Below are 13,837 nucleotides of genomic sequence, written 5' to 3' on the forward strand. Positions count from 1 at the left end.
CTGGAGCTCTGGGCTCTGGCGGCTGCAGATGTGTGTGTGGTGACAGTCACACTTGCTGATTTCTGGTGGTGGTGCTTTAGTCATTCAATCGTGTCTGACTCTTGCAACCGTAGGCTGCTCTGTCCATGGGGTTTCCCAGGCCAGAAAAATGGGAGTGGGTTGCCATTTCCTTCTCCAGTGGATCTTCCCAACCCAGGGATTAAACCTGGGTCTCCTGCATTGGCACGCGGATTCTTTACCACTAACACCACCTGGGAAGCCCTTTCTGAGCTCTAGAATGAGTGAATTTACGAATGAATCCTCACAGTTTTACAAGGTATGCCCAGTGTTGCAGGGTAAGTGGGAGATTGAGGGATCTTTTTCCCCCCTGGTCTTAATTGAGATATGATTCACAAATGAAAATTGTATATGTATTTTGAATTAAATATATGTGCAGTGTGGCATCTGATGTGTGTGGCCACTGTGAAACTGAGTGAGATCATGCGGTATTCGTCTTTCTGTGTCTGGCTGGCTTCTGTTGGCATAGTGTTCCCAGCTCATCCATGTTGTTGGAGATGGCAGACTTCCCTTTTATAAAGGTGACTGACTGTGGGTGTGTCACACTGATCCACTCACCCACTGACAGGTGATTTCCGTGTCTCGAGTCGTGGGTAACGTGGCAGTGAACATGCGGATGCAGGTGCCGTTTTGAGATGCAGTTTCATCTCCTCTGGGTGTGTACCTGGTGGGGGTCACGATCGTCCCATGCAATTTTTAGCTTTTGAGGAAGCTCCACGCTGTTTTCTGTATGGCTGCACCAGTTTACATTCCCACGAGCAGTGCATGGGGTCCCCTTTGTCCACACCCTCACCAGCATAGCTTGATGACATTCCCACCAACAGTGCATGAAATTACCAAGACTGATGTCAGGGATCTTCTCCCCTAATTTACTTCTAGGAGTTTTATAGTTTCAGATGTATATGTAAGTCCTTAATCCCTTCTGTGTTAGTTTTTGCATCTGGTGTAAGGTAAGGGTGTGATTTCATTCTTCTACATGTGAATATCCTGTTTTCCTAACGCCCTTTATTAAAGAGACTCTTCTCATTGTGTATTCTTGCACTTTTGTTGAAGGTTAGTTGACTGTAAGATTTTGGACTTGAATTAAGAAGGGTACCTTGCGCTATACTTGGCTACCTTACCTATTTGATAGGATGAAGGCATTAGGGATATTTTTGTTGATGTTTTTAAAGATGAGAGACAAAATGGTCACTATATAACTCAAGTTGCACATAGAATGCACGCCCATTTCTAGTGAGAACGGAGTCTGAGAAGTTAAAAACATGACGCATCATTGAAATCTTACATCTTTTGAAAAAATTTCATTTATCTTTTTCTTTGGCTCTACTGCTGCACACAGGCTTTCTCTAGTTGTGGTGAGCGGGGGCTACTCTTCACTGTGGTGTGGTGACTTCTCATCGTGATGACTCTCTCTCTCTTCATTGCCACGACTTGTTTTGGAGCAAGGGCTCTAGAATTGTCACAGCATGTGGGATCTTCCCAGACCAGGGGTCAAACCTGTGTCCCCTGCATTGGGCAGGCGAATTCCCAACCACTGGACCACCAGGGAAGGCCCTTATACCTTTTGTAAAATGAGACTTTTTGTGTGCTTTTGGCTTTATAATTTTGCAATGTCTAAGAAAAATCTCCCAAGTTAGTGAAATAAAGGTAATGCTTCAGGAATGAACGTTGCTGTGACTTCTAAGCTACTGTCACAGACTGGACCAGATAAATGGGACCTGAAGTTGGAGGGCAGATCAGTTAGGGGGCTGAGGACCGGGCTGAAGCTGGGTGAGAGCCAGAGGCCACAGGAGCTGGCGCTCAGGGCAGGTGGTGAACCTCTGCCGGAACTTGCTCCTCTCGAGTCTCCTTCTGGAAGTTCTCCCCAGTTTTTCCATCCCTCCCGGGTGATCTTACCCTTTGTGGCTTCAATGGCACTGGCACCTGATGATCCCTCCTGAGCTCAGGTGGGCCTGGCTCTCTGCGCAGCATCATGCCAATGTCCACAGGCGCCTCCGGTGACATGCGGATGATTAAATCCATTCCCTTGAACCTACCTCCTTAACTGGCCTCTCCCCGGCTGTGTCCACTTGCCCCTCTTCTTACCATGTCCCTAATCCATTCACTCCTCTCAGGCCTCACTGTCACTCCTGTGGGCCATTTATCTAAACGCACAGCCTCATCCCCTCGGATCCATTCTGCTGCCTAAAGAATTGTTTGGAAACATTTTGTCCCTCGTGTAGTGCCCAAGCCCCTTATACTCTGACCTGATTAACTCACTAACAGTTTTCCTCTGGGAAATCCCATGGACAGAGGGGCTGATGGGCTACAGTCAGTGGGGTCATGAGAGTTGAACACCATTTAGTGATTAAACCACCATCACATTATTCCTCAGATGTCCTCCTCCCTGCCCAAACAGAAACCCAAGTTCTGGTCAGTTCAGTTCAGTCGCTCAGTCTTGTCCGACTCTGCGACCCCACGAATGGCAGCACACCAGCCTCCCTGTCCATCACCAACTCCCAGAGTTCACTCAAACTCATGTCCATCGAGTCAGTGATGCCATCCAACCATCTCATCCTCTGTTGTCCCCTTCTCCTCCTGCCCCCAATCCCTCCCAGCATCAGAGTCTTTTCCAATGAGTCAACTCTCCACATGAGGTGGCCAAAGTACTGGAGTTTCAGCTTTAGCATCATTTCTTCCAAAGAATACCCAGGACACTGATCTTTAGAATGGATTGGTTGAACCTCCTTGCAGCCCAAGGGACTCTCGAGAGTCCTTTCCAACACCACAGTTCAAAAGCATCAATTCTTCAGCGCTCAGCTTTCTTCACAGTCCAACTCCCACATCCATGCATGACCACTGGGAAAACCATAGCCTTGACTAGACCGACATTTGTTGGCAAAGTAATGTACCTGCTTTTGAATGTGCTATCTAGGTTGGTCATAACTTTCCTTCTAAGGAGTAAGCATCTTTTAATTTCATGGCTGCCATCACCATCTGCAGTGATTTTGGAGCCCCCCAAAATAAAGTCTGACACTGTTTCCACTATTTCCCCATCTATTTCCCATGAAGTGATGGGACCAGATGCCATGATCTTAGTTTTCTGAATGTTGAGCTTTAAGCCAACTTTTTCACTCTCCTCTTTCACTTTCATCAAGAGGCTTTTGAGTTCTTCACTTTCTGCCATAAGGGTGGTGTCATCTGCATATCTGAGGTGATTGATATCTCTCCCGGCAATCTTGATTCCAGCTTGTGCTTCTTCCAGCCCAGCGTTTCTCATGATGTACTCTGCATAGAAGTTAAATAAGCAGGGTGACAATAGACAGCTTTGACGTCCTCCTTTTGCTATTTGGAACCAGTTTGTTGTTCCATGTCCAGTTCTAACTGTTGCTTCCTGACCTGCATACACGTTTCTCAAGAGGCAGGTCAGGTGCTCTGGTATTCCCATCTCTTTCAGAATTTTCCACAGTTTATTGTGATCCACACAGTCAAAGGCTTTGGCATAGTTGATAAAGTAGAAATAGATGTTTTTCTGGAACTCTCTTGCTTTTTCGATGATCCAGCGGATGTTGGCAATTTGATCTCTGGTTCCTCTGCCTTTTCTAAAACCAGCTTGAAAATCTGGAAGTTCACGGTTCACGTATTGCTGAAGCCTGCCTGGCTTGGAGAATTTTGAGCGTTACTTTACTAGCATGTGAGATGAGTGCAATTGTGCGGTAGTTTGAGCATTCTTTGGCATTGCCTTTCTTTGGGATTGGAATGAAAACTGACCTTTTCCAGTCCTGTGGCCACTGTTGAGTTTTAGACCAAACTAATTCCCCCAGAAGTGCCTTCCTCTCCAGCTTTGATCCTGTCTGTGGCCTCATGGCTTCTGCATGTGACAGGTGTCCTACGCTATGGGCCAGAGACTATGGCAGACACCACCAAAGATCTCTGGACAGACAAAATATTCCTTGGCCCCCGATTTTACAATGGGGTTGAAAAAAGCCTTCCTGGGTGCCAGAGTAGGTGCCCTTTGTTGGCGATTCTTTAGGACCCAGGAATGTTCTAACCATGGCACCGACCAAAGTTGCTGTAATTTCTTGGTAACTTGTCCCTCTTTCCTACTAGACCACTTCTAAGCACATGTCTTATTTTTTTTAAGCACTTAATCTGAAAAAATCCTTTAATTCTTTATCTTTAGTACTACTATTATCACTTCTGTTTCTGGCTGTGCTGCCTCTAGGTGTGCTGAGCGGGGCCACTCTAGCAGCGATGTGCAGGCTTCGCAGTGTGGTGGCTCCTCTTGCTGCTGAGCACAGGCTCAGTAGCTGTGGTGCAAGGGAGCCCCCACACACCGGAATCTCCCCGGACCAGGGATCGAACCCATGTCTCCTGCACTGGCAGGCAGACTCCCCATCACTGGATCGCCGGTGACATCCAGAACATAGGTCTTACTGACCATTGGATTTCCCAGCATAAAGCATACTCGAATGCTGAGTAAGTAAATAATGGATGAATGGAGATTCAAATGGGCAAAAGTCAGTTGGGAATTTTTCACAATGAAATTAAAGATTCTTTGACATGACACGCAGGATAAATGGAAGGAAAAAAGTATGATTGTGAGGAGTCAAGAGGTCTGTTTTAAAAGCTGCTTACTAAGTCGCTGGATTAGAAATAACAGTTTGAAAATAGATGGAAACTAGTTTTTTCATATTTCTTGACAGCCTCCTGGCTTAAGAAAAGGCCAAAAAAAAAATTGAAAAGCAAATCTGGCAGACATTGAAGTAGCATTTATAAGAATAAAAAAGGTAACTAAGAGTCATTCCAAACTATTTGTCCTTTTGTTGAAATCTTATCAAATGTGGGGTGAATTATGTGGAGTCATCACTTGAATCTGCTGTTCTGTGGACAGTCCAAACTCTGCCCAGTGCCTTAGAAAGGACAGGATTTTTTTTTTTTTAACCTATCCTTAGAGTAAGAAGAACTTTACACAGCAGTCCAGAGTTGCACCTCGTACAGAACTTGGAAGACTTGAAATCTAACCTGCTTTAATAGATGACTCATTTTGAAATTCACTTTATATTCAGGAAAAGTTACTAGCTAAAATGACCATGTCTTCACTAAATATTTGATGACAAATGACGTTACAAATTTTCTTTAACTTCCTAGGTACTACATTAGATATTCAGCAAGCTCAGTTTAAATAATAATTACAAATATTTTTAGTGACTGTAGGCTCCATATCACATACTGGCTGTCTGATCTTGGATGCTTCATTACTTAGAAATACTTTCTTAGCCTTGGGAACAGAAATCAGGGCAAATGGACCTGTTAACTTGGCCTGAACTAAAATATTCTAACACCTGACAAAAGATGGCTTTCCTTTCTGGGCTAGGCCTTACGGTGATTCCTTTAATTAAACAGAGACAGAAGTTTCAGGATGGGATGAAGAAGTCAGCCAAAATGTTTTTACTGCCCCCTTAATTTTACCGAAGAGAATGCCAAGCAAAATTTAGATATTTCTGTTAATCTTCTCAGGTCTCTGTTAAACTTGAGATTTCTTCCCAATGTCCTTGGACCCAAAGTTTCTTTGATTTTGAGAGTAGACACAGTTATTTATCTTAGGCTCACACCAAACTTGCATTGAGTAGAGGAGATGGAAGGGGAGGTGTCCTAATGTTTACTTTCCTTGCAGAGAAATTGTTGGCCCACAGTCCTTTCATTTGGGCCTGTGAGGAGTGGGTGGGTGGTGTGTATATTCTCCTGTTTGTCAGTCGAAACAGAATGGCCAGCCAGCCTGCTTTCTAAATAAAGGACTTTGACCTGGAAATATGCAGGATTTATAGGCTCTTTCTTTTGCCACGTGTAAGTTCTCTTCTGCAAAAGGGCATACAGAGTGTTCTGTGCTCAAGAAAAATAGAATTAATATTCTGTTTCCTATGAAAAAAGAAAACTCAGTCCCTGTGAAGCCTGTCGTTGGTGGGCTTAACTGTCAGGACGCATGGGGAGGGGAGGAAGCTGAGAGCTCGGAATCCTGTCGGGGGTGGGCGCGGGGGTGGGGCTGTCACTCAGCTCCACCGGGTCTTCTTTCGGTGGGCCGCACCGCAGCCTCCACAGCCGTAGACACCACGTCTTCAGGATCCATCTCCTCTTCTCTGTGCATCTCACATTCACCGCAGCTGCTGAGAGGCTCTGGGCTGTCCGGTGTTGGAGAGTCCCCCAAAGGCAAGAGGCCATCCACAGTGGACTTGAGCTTGGTCAGATCAGCGCTGTTGGGGCTGGCAAGGCTGGTTTTCATTCTCCATGTTTGGGCAAGCCAGCCTTTTCTGCAGATCTGCCTAAAGCCACTCTCCAAGGGAGTCTGCCTGCGTGCTAGGAGGACACCTAAAACTCATGGGTTTAAAAAACAAAAAAAAGCTCATGGGTTTCTTTTCAGGGCTGACAACTGCCTCAACTCTGATCCCTTTAAGAGAGATTGATAAGAGCTGAAAGTAAATGATACCTTCTGTTGGAGGGAGTTCTGGCCTAATGTCACAAGTCTTTTGACTGATTTTAAGAATCACCAGTTTAAAAAATCACTAGTAATCAAGTGTTCCCTTATTTTAGCTTATCTTATGCTCTCTTTAAATACTGTGTCATAACATAAACCTGTATTTGTGTAATGTTCTTACAGCTCTAGATGTTTGTTGTATCACTGAAGTCTGAAAGCTATGAGGAAGGCAGGATATTACCAGAGGATATTAATTGAGGCCTAGAGCTGTGAAGGGCGTTGTTCTGAATTACCTGAATTAGTGGTTAAAATGAATTCAGGCTTATCTTCCTGGTTTGTACCTGAGCCGTGTGAACCACGAACCGTGCTATGTCATGATGCTTTGAGGACAGTAAGTTAGTAAGTATCTTATCTTGACAGGATACATGGTTAAAAACTTGGTGGTCTCCTCTCCTAGGAGAAGAGCACAGCACTAATTTTTTTTTTAAACTATTTTTGTTCATTGCTATATCCCCAGTACTTAGAATAGTTTCTGGCACAAGAGGGACACCTCAATAAAAGCTAAATGAGTTCATTAAAAAGACATAGGTTCCACACACAAAAATGTATGGGGTTGGAGAGAAAAGGCTGTTATTAGTAAATAATAATAACAGGGAACTTACTGATAGGTTCCCACGGGTACTAATCAATATGAAATAGTTTTCATAGTAAAGGTGACATCTCAATTACACTATACCCTTTTACCTCTGCTATCATTTCCCAAAGCAGATACTCAGATCAACTCCTTCCTCAGAGTGACTTAAGGTAAGTGATAAAAATTATTCCGGGAAACATCTAAGCCAGCCCTGCACACATCAGCTCTAGATCCACAGTATGCCTGGAAGACTCCTATCATAAATAATATACTCTGACTTTTAAAACAGTTTATGATGAAAATTTCTTAGTTTATTCCATGCTGAAAAGCACTTGGCCGATACCCTCTCGAGTCAAGAAAAAGCATTTCCTTTAACCAGTTGTCAAAGGGGTCTGAAAAAGTGTAAGTTGCGCTCACTCCTATTGGACTCTGTGACCCCACGAACTGTACATTCCTTGGAATTCTCCAGGCCAGAATACTAGAGTGGGTAGCCTTTCACTTCACAGGATCTTCCCAACCCAGGGGTCGAACCCAGGTCTCCTGCATAGCAGGTGGATTTTTTTACCATCTGAGCCACAAGGGAAGCCCAAGAATAGTAGGGTGGGTTGTCTGTCCCTTTCTCAGTGAATCTTCCCAAGCTAGGAATCGAACCGGGGTCTCCTGCATTGCAGGTGGATTCTTTACCACCTGAGCTATGAGGTAAGCCCTCTGGGTTGTGGGTGTGGGAGTGTGTGTGTTGGGGGGGTCTGGGTTGGTTTAATTGTAGAAAATATTCATCAGATAGGGAGCTCTTTCACCTAACTTGTCTCAGGGACGAGTTTTTCAAGGATGGACTTGTCAACCACAGACTGCTGTTTCAAGTATCTGTAAACTGGTCTTGTTTCATGCCGTGGTGGCGTGTCACCATGGAACAAAAGAAGGAACAGGTGAGCTCATCTGAAGACGATTTAAAGCCATCAGCTGCTCCACAGGGGAAATTCCATCTCCATCCCACAGGGTGAAGGCAGCTGAATTGGCTTTGTGGAGGACACTAGAGCAGGCTCTGTGAGAAGGAATCGTCGGCAAAGGATGTGTCCAGTAGTATTTTCACAAATACCTCTTCCTGCCTTCTCCCTGCATCCGAGTCTTGCGCTGCTCTTGGCCGAGTGATCTGGGTCGCAGAGGAAGACGCCGGCCTGATCGACTCAGGACGAGGGAGAGGACCACGGGCGGCGCGCTCGGGGTCCCCGCCGGGGCGGGGGCGTTGGACACGGGGTAGGAGGCGATCCGTGCGGCCTGTGAGGGCTGAGTGATGCGCAGCCCCCCGTGAGAATCCCGTGGAGGTGGAAGCGGAGGCGAAGGAGAGCTCTGGCGCCACCTGGTGGCCGCGTCTCTACCGGCGGCCAAAGCACTCGGCCCTGCCCTGTCCCGGGCCCGGTGCTCCTCCGAGGCCATTGTGCCATCTGCTAGCCGGCGTCTGGGCTCGGGCCCTCGGCCTCCCCTTGCACGGAAATGTGATTCCATAATGTATGTGCCATGCTTAGTCGCTCAGTCGTGTCCGACTCTGCGACCCCATGGACCATAGCCCGCCAGGCTCCTCTGTTCATGGAATTCTCCAGGCAAGAATATTGGAGTGGGTTGCCATGCCCTCCTCCAGGGGATCTTCCCAACCCAGGAATGGAATCAGGGTCTCCTGCATTGCAGGCGGATTCTTTACCATCTGAGCTACCAGGGAAGCCCTCCATAATGTATACTGATCACCAAGAGCGAAAGGAAAATGCTAGGACATTTAGACGGGGAAGAGTTCATCCTGGAAAATGTACCAGGATGACATTCTGTCAAGTCTTGGTTTAGATCCCTATAAGTTAAATTTTATATGGGAACATGCCAAGTGAATAAAATGAGACAGATTTTCTTAAACTTCTCCCAATTCTGTATAATCAATGTGCAGAAACATAGATTTTAGAGTCAGAGACCTGGGCTTGAGTGGCAGATCTGCCACTTACTAGGGACCTTACCTTCTTTGAGGCTCAGTTGCCTCATTTCTTTAAAAACTTGTTTATGTGGCTGCTCCAGTCTTAGTTGTGGCACTCAGCACCTTTAGTTGCAACAAACTCCTAGCTCCCTTATCAGGGATCGAACCTGGGTCCCCTGCATTGGAACTATGGAGTCTTAGCCAGTGGACCACCAGGGAGGTCTCTCAGTTGCCTCCTCCTCCTCCTCCTCAGTTGTATCCGCCAAAGGATGATAGTGTCTTCTCAAAAGGAGAATTTAAAAAGAGAATTAAAACTATGGTGTCTGTGCTCATACTATTGCCTTCCCCCTCTTCCTAGAGGTAAGCTGTCCACACTGCTCTCATGTCCATTTCTCTGGATCACTCGTGGACCTTACCCAGCAGGATTTCTGCATCCTCAGTTTCCCCTCTCCACTCCTTAACTTGATTGGCACACAGACATGGTATAATTTCTCTCATCTTACAAAAAATCTGACTCCTCATGCCCTGCAGCCAGCTCCCCATTTTTCTTTTCACATTTATATCATAGAAAAACATCTCTAAAGTGCTACCCTTACCCACTGCCTCTGCTTCTCCTGTCCTGGTGACTATCAGACTTCTCCTCCTGGCCCATTCACCGAGACTGCTCTTGCCAAGGAAAGCAGTGGCCGTCTCATGCTGAATATTGATGTCGGTTCTCAGTCTTTATCTCTGCTTCCCATCGACAGTATTTGACGCGCTCATTCCCTACTCCCTTTGTCCTCCTGGCCATGAGACACTGTACTCTCTTTTCTCCTGCACCAGCAGTTTCCCAGTCTCTAGGGCTCAGTTCTTGGATGTCTTTTCTAGCTAACGAACTTCACTGATGTCATCCAGTCTCAAGGCTGAAAATGCTATCTATATATTCTGAATGTTTTTGAGCAGCACCACCAGCCTGGACTTCACCCCTGACCTTTTTTTTTTTAAATTTTTGGCCACACCCTGTGGTATGTGGGAGCTTAGTTTCCCGACCATGCGTAGAACCCATGCTCCTTGAGTTGGAAAGTGAAGTCTTAACCACAGGACTGTGGGGAAGTCCCCGCATTGAACTTTTGACCCTCCCTTCCAGGTCTGTTCTCCTTGGGATCATCTCTACTCTAGTTAATAGTTTCTTCAGCCATCTGGTTGCTTAGGCCAAATGTTTTGGAACCATGCTTGAGCCCTCTTTTTCTCTCACACCTCACATCCCATCTGTCAGGAAATCCTATTGGCTCTCTCTTCCTCCACAAAAATATAAACTCCGTGAGGGCTGGCTTCCGCTTGCACCTTAGTTTGATTCATTGCTATATCCCCAGGTTTCAAACCTAATTGTGTGTGTGCTCAGCCACTCAGTCGTGCCTGAGTCTTTGCGACCCCATAGCCTATAGCCCGCCAGGCTCCTCTGTCTGTGGGATTTCCCAAGCTGCCATCGCCCTCTCCAGGGGATCTTCCCGACCCGGGGATCGAATGTGAGCCTCCTGTGCCTTCTGCACTGGCAGGTGGATTCTTTACACCGTACCCCTTGGGAAGCCCTCAAGCCTAATTGGTCCTCAATAAATATTTGCAAATAAGTGAATGAATGAAGCCTCTGGCAAATAGCAAGTGTTTAATAAATGAATAAATGGTGGTGGTGATAGTTATTTAGTCGTGTCTGACTCTTGGGACCCTGTGGACTGTAGCCCACTGGGCTCCTCTGTCCATAGCATTTCCCAGGCAAGAATACTGGAGTGGGTTGCCATTTCTTTCTCCAGGGGATCATCCTGACCCAAGGATGGAACCCAGGTCTCCTGCATTGTAGCTGGATTTTTTGCCAACTGAACTACCAGGGCTCTAAATGGATAAATGGTAGCCATTATTTTACATCAGCCTTCTTAGATGTCTAATGTGAACAGGAAATTAAAAGAATAAAATGTACTCTGAAGGAGCCATCAGACACATCCAGAGATGAGATATTTTACTCGACCAATTTCTTCAAATAGTCAATATCTTTAAGAAAGAGGCTGGATGGAGAGGGGACTGTCCTGGATGAAAATATATTTAAGAATTATTATATGTGAAATAGATCGCCAGTCCAGGTTCGATGCATGAGGCAGCGTGCTCAGGGCTGGTGCACTGGGATGACCCTGAGGGATGGGGTGGGGAGGGAGGTGGGAGGAGGGTTCAGGATGGGGAACACATGTACACTCATGACTGATTCATGTCAGTGTATGGCAGAAACCACCACAATATCGTAATTAGCCTCCAATTAAAATGTTTTAAAAAAGGAAATATATTTAAGAGATGGAATTCCCTGGTAGTCTAGTGATTAGGACCCTGTGCTTCCACTGCAGTGGAGAGGGGTTCAATCTCGGATCCCACAAGGAGCGTGGCATGGTCATAAAAAGAAAAAGAAGAGATAAAATACCAAATACATTGTATGGTTCTTGATTATTTGAACAAAGCAGCTTTAAAAGAAAATGTACTATTTGGAGAAATTTGCATATGAACTGGGTATTTGACAATGTTGAAAATTATTTTTATTAGCTGTTTTAATACATAATTGGGATTATTATAACCATTCATTTTATATAAATATATTCATATATATGAAATTTAATTTTTAGAGGCGAAATAGGATGTTTATAATTTACTTCAGCAAGAAGAGAAACACGTGAAGCACAGTTGGCACAATGTTAACTGAAACTGAAGCAGGGCACACATGAGTGTCTGTTACACTATTCTCTCTATTCTCTCTGTACATTGAAAATCTTAATAATAACAGACTTCCCGGGTGGTCCTATGGTTAAAATTCGCTTTGCAAAGCAGGGGATGCGAGTTTGATCCCTGCTTGGGAAACTAAGCTCCCACATCCCTGGGGCAACTAAGCCTGCGCCCTGCAACTAGAGAAAGCCCAGCACTAGTTATCGCAATAACTAGTTGCAGCAGGACTTTGATGGTGTTATTGATTCAAAGTCACCTGGGCCTGGACTCCTGGCAAGGGTTCCACAGCTTACCTCCCAGGGCTGTGCAAAGATGCATCACAGCAGCTTGGCAAGCTCAGCACTGCCTCCACGCTGATTCCAAAGGAAGCCAGCTGCTGCCGGGAGGCAGGCAGCCCTCAATCACCTCAGCTGTTGTAGCAAAATGCCTTTGGAGCCAGGCCAAGCCAGAGTCGGGAGCATCTCCGACACCATGTGTCTGGATTCTAGGAGCACAGATTTATGGCTTTTGGATTTGGAAGGTGGAAATATTTCTTAAATCCAAGTCAAAAGCCTGCTACAACAACCCTCTAAAGCTAAACAGAGCTGGACAAAAATCTCTCCTGTATGACTCTTCTTTTTTGGCCAGGCGGTGCATGGGGTCTTAGCTCCCACACCAGGGATACAACTCGTGCCCCCTGTTGTCTAAGTGCAGAATCCTAACCACTGCACCACCAGGGAAGTCCCATCCCTGTGTGCGGTTTAAGTGTGATAACTCCATGCATGCATGGTAAGCAGTTACAGTCGTGTGACCCCAAGCTTGACTCTTTGTGACCCCATGGATGGTAGCTTGCCAGACTCCTGTCCATGGAATTTTCCAGGCAAGAATACTGGAGTGGGTTGCCATGCCCTCCTCCAGGGAATCTTCCCAACCCAGGGATTGAACCTGGGTCTCCTGCATTGCAGGCAGATTCTTTACTGCTGAGCCACCAGGGAAGCTTGAAGATGCTCAGGGATGGTGGCTTTTCCCTGTCTTCAAAGTAAATTTGGAGGATAGTCCATTATCTCATCATCTCTAAGTTATGGGGTTTGGCGTGATTTTTCTTCTTATTTATACTCCTTGTGATCCCCATGGATGGTAGCCCGCCAGACTTGTCTGTCCATGGGATTCTCCAGGCAAGAATACTGGAGTGGGTTGCCATGCCCTCCTCCAGGGCATCTTCCCGACCTGTTCTGCAGTGACTAATAAGTCCAGATCACACTGCGGTGCATGGAGAATTTGTGGCTTCCCCAGTGGGGGTGGGCGCTGGGCACTGACGGGCCTGGGGGCCTTTCTGTCTCTCATCCCGCAGGTCTCCCTCTTGAGTTGGCTCCACTTTCAGGCAGATGCTCCCTTGTGGTCACAACACAGCTGTGGCGGCTTCAGGTTTGCATCTTTCCGACATCAGCTCTAGTGGGAACAATTTCTGATCCAGGATTCCTGGCAAAATGTTCTTTGCATCTTCTTGGCTCACACACTCCCCTCAAACCAAAGCTGGGGTGAGAAGGATAGAGCAGCTGCTCAGTTCATGTTCCCTGAGATGGAGGTGGGAACCAAGCAGACGGGTTGGAGGAGAGGTGGTTTCTGAGAGGTAATTTGGTGCCTGTTTAACAGTAGAGGGGAATAGATGGATCATAACCAGAAAATCATCTGTGCTCTGCCCTTCTCCTCTCAGGAAGCATTAGCAATGATGCAGGAAGCAGGATGCTTCAGCTGAAGAAAGCTGCTCTCATTAAACCCAGATTTTCGTTCTGAGTTTCCTGGCAGCCAAAGCAAAAAGGGACAGGTTAACTCATTAGGATTTAACAGCAAGTTAGAATCAACAACTCTGATGATAAAACTTTCCTGAGGGTCCAATGCTCAGTTTAAACTGTCTTCTTCCACTCTTTTCTCTCTCCACCTCCAATATTTCTTACTGTTTCACTTTTTTTTTTGGCCACATTGTGCAGCTTGTGGGATCTTATTTCCCTGACCAGGGATTGAACCT

The sequence above is a fragment of the Oryx dammah genome, unplaced genomic scaffold (genome assembly GCF_014754425.2).
Source record: "Oryx dammah isolate SB20612 unplaced genomic scaffold, SCBI_Odam_1.1 HiC_scaffold_11077, whole genome shotgun sequence".
Taxonomy (NCBI): Eukaryota; Metazoa; Chordata; class Mammalia; order Artiodactyla; family Bovidae; genus Oryx; species Oryx dammah.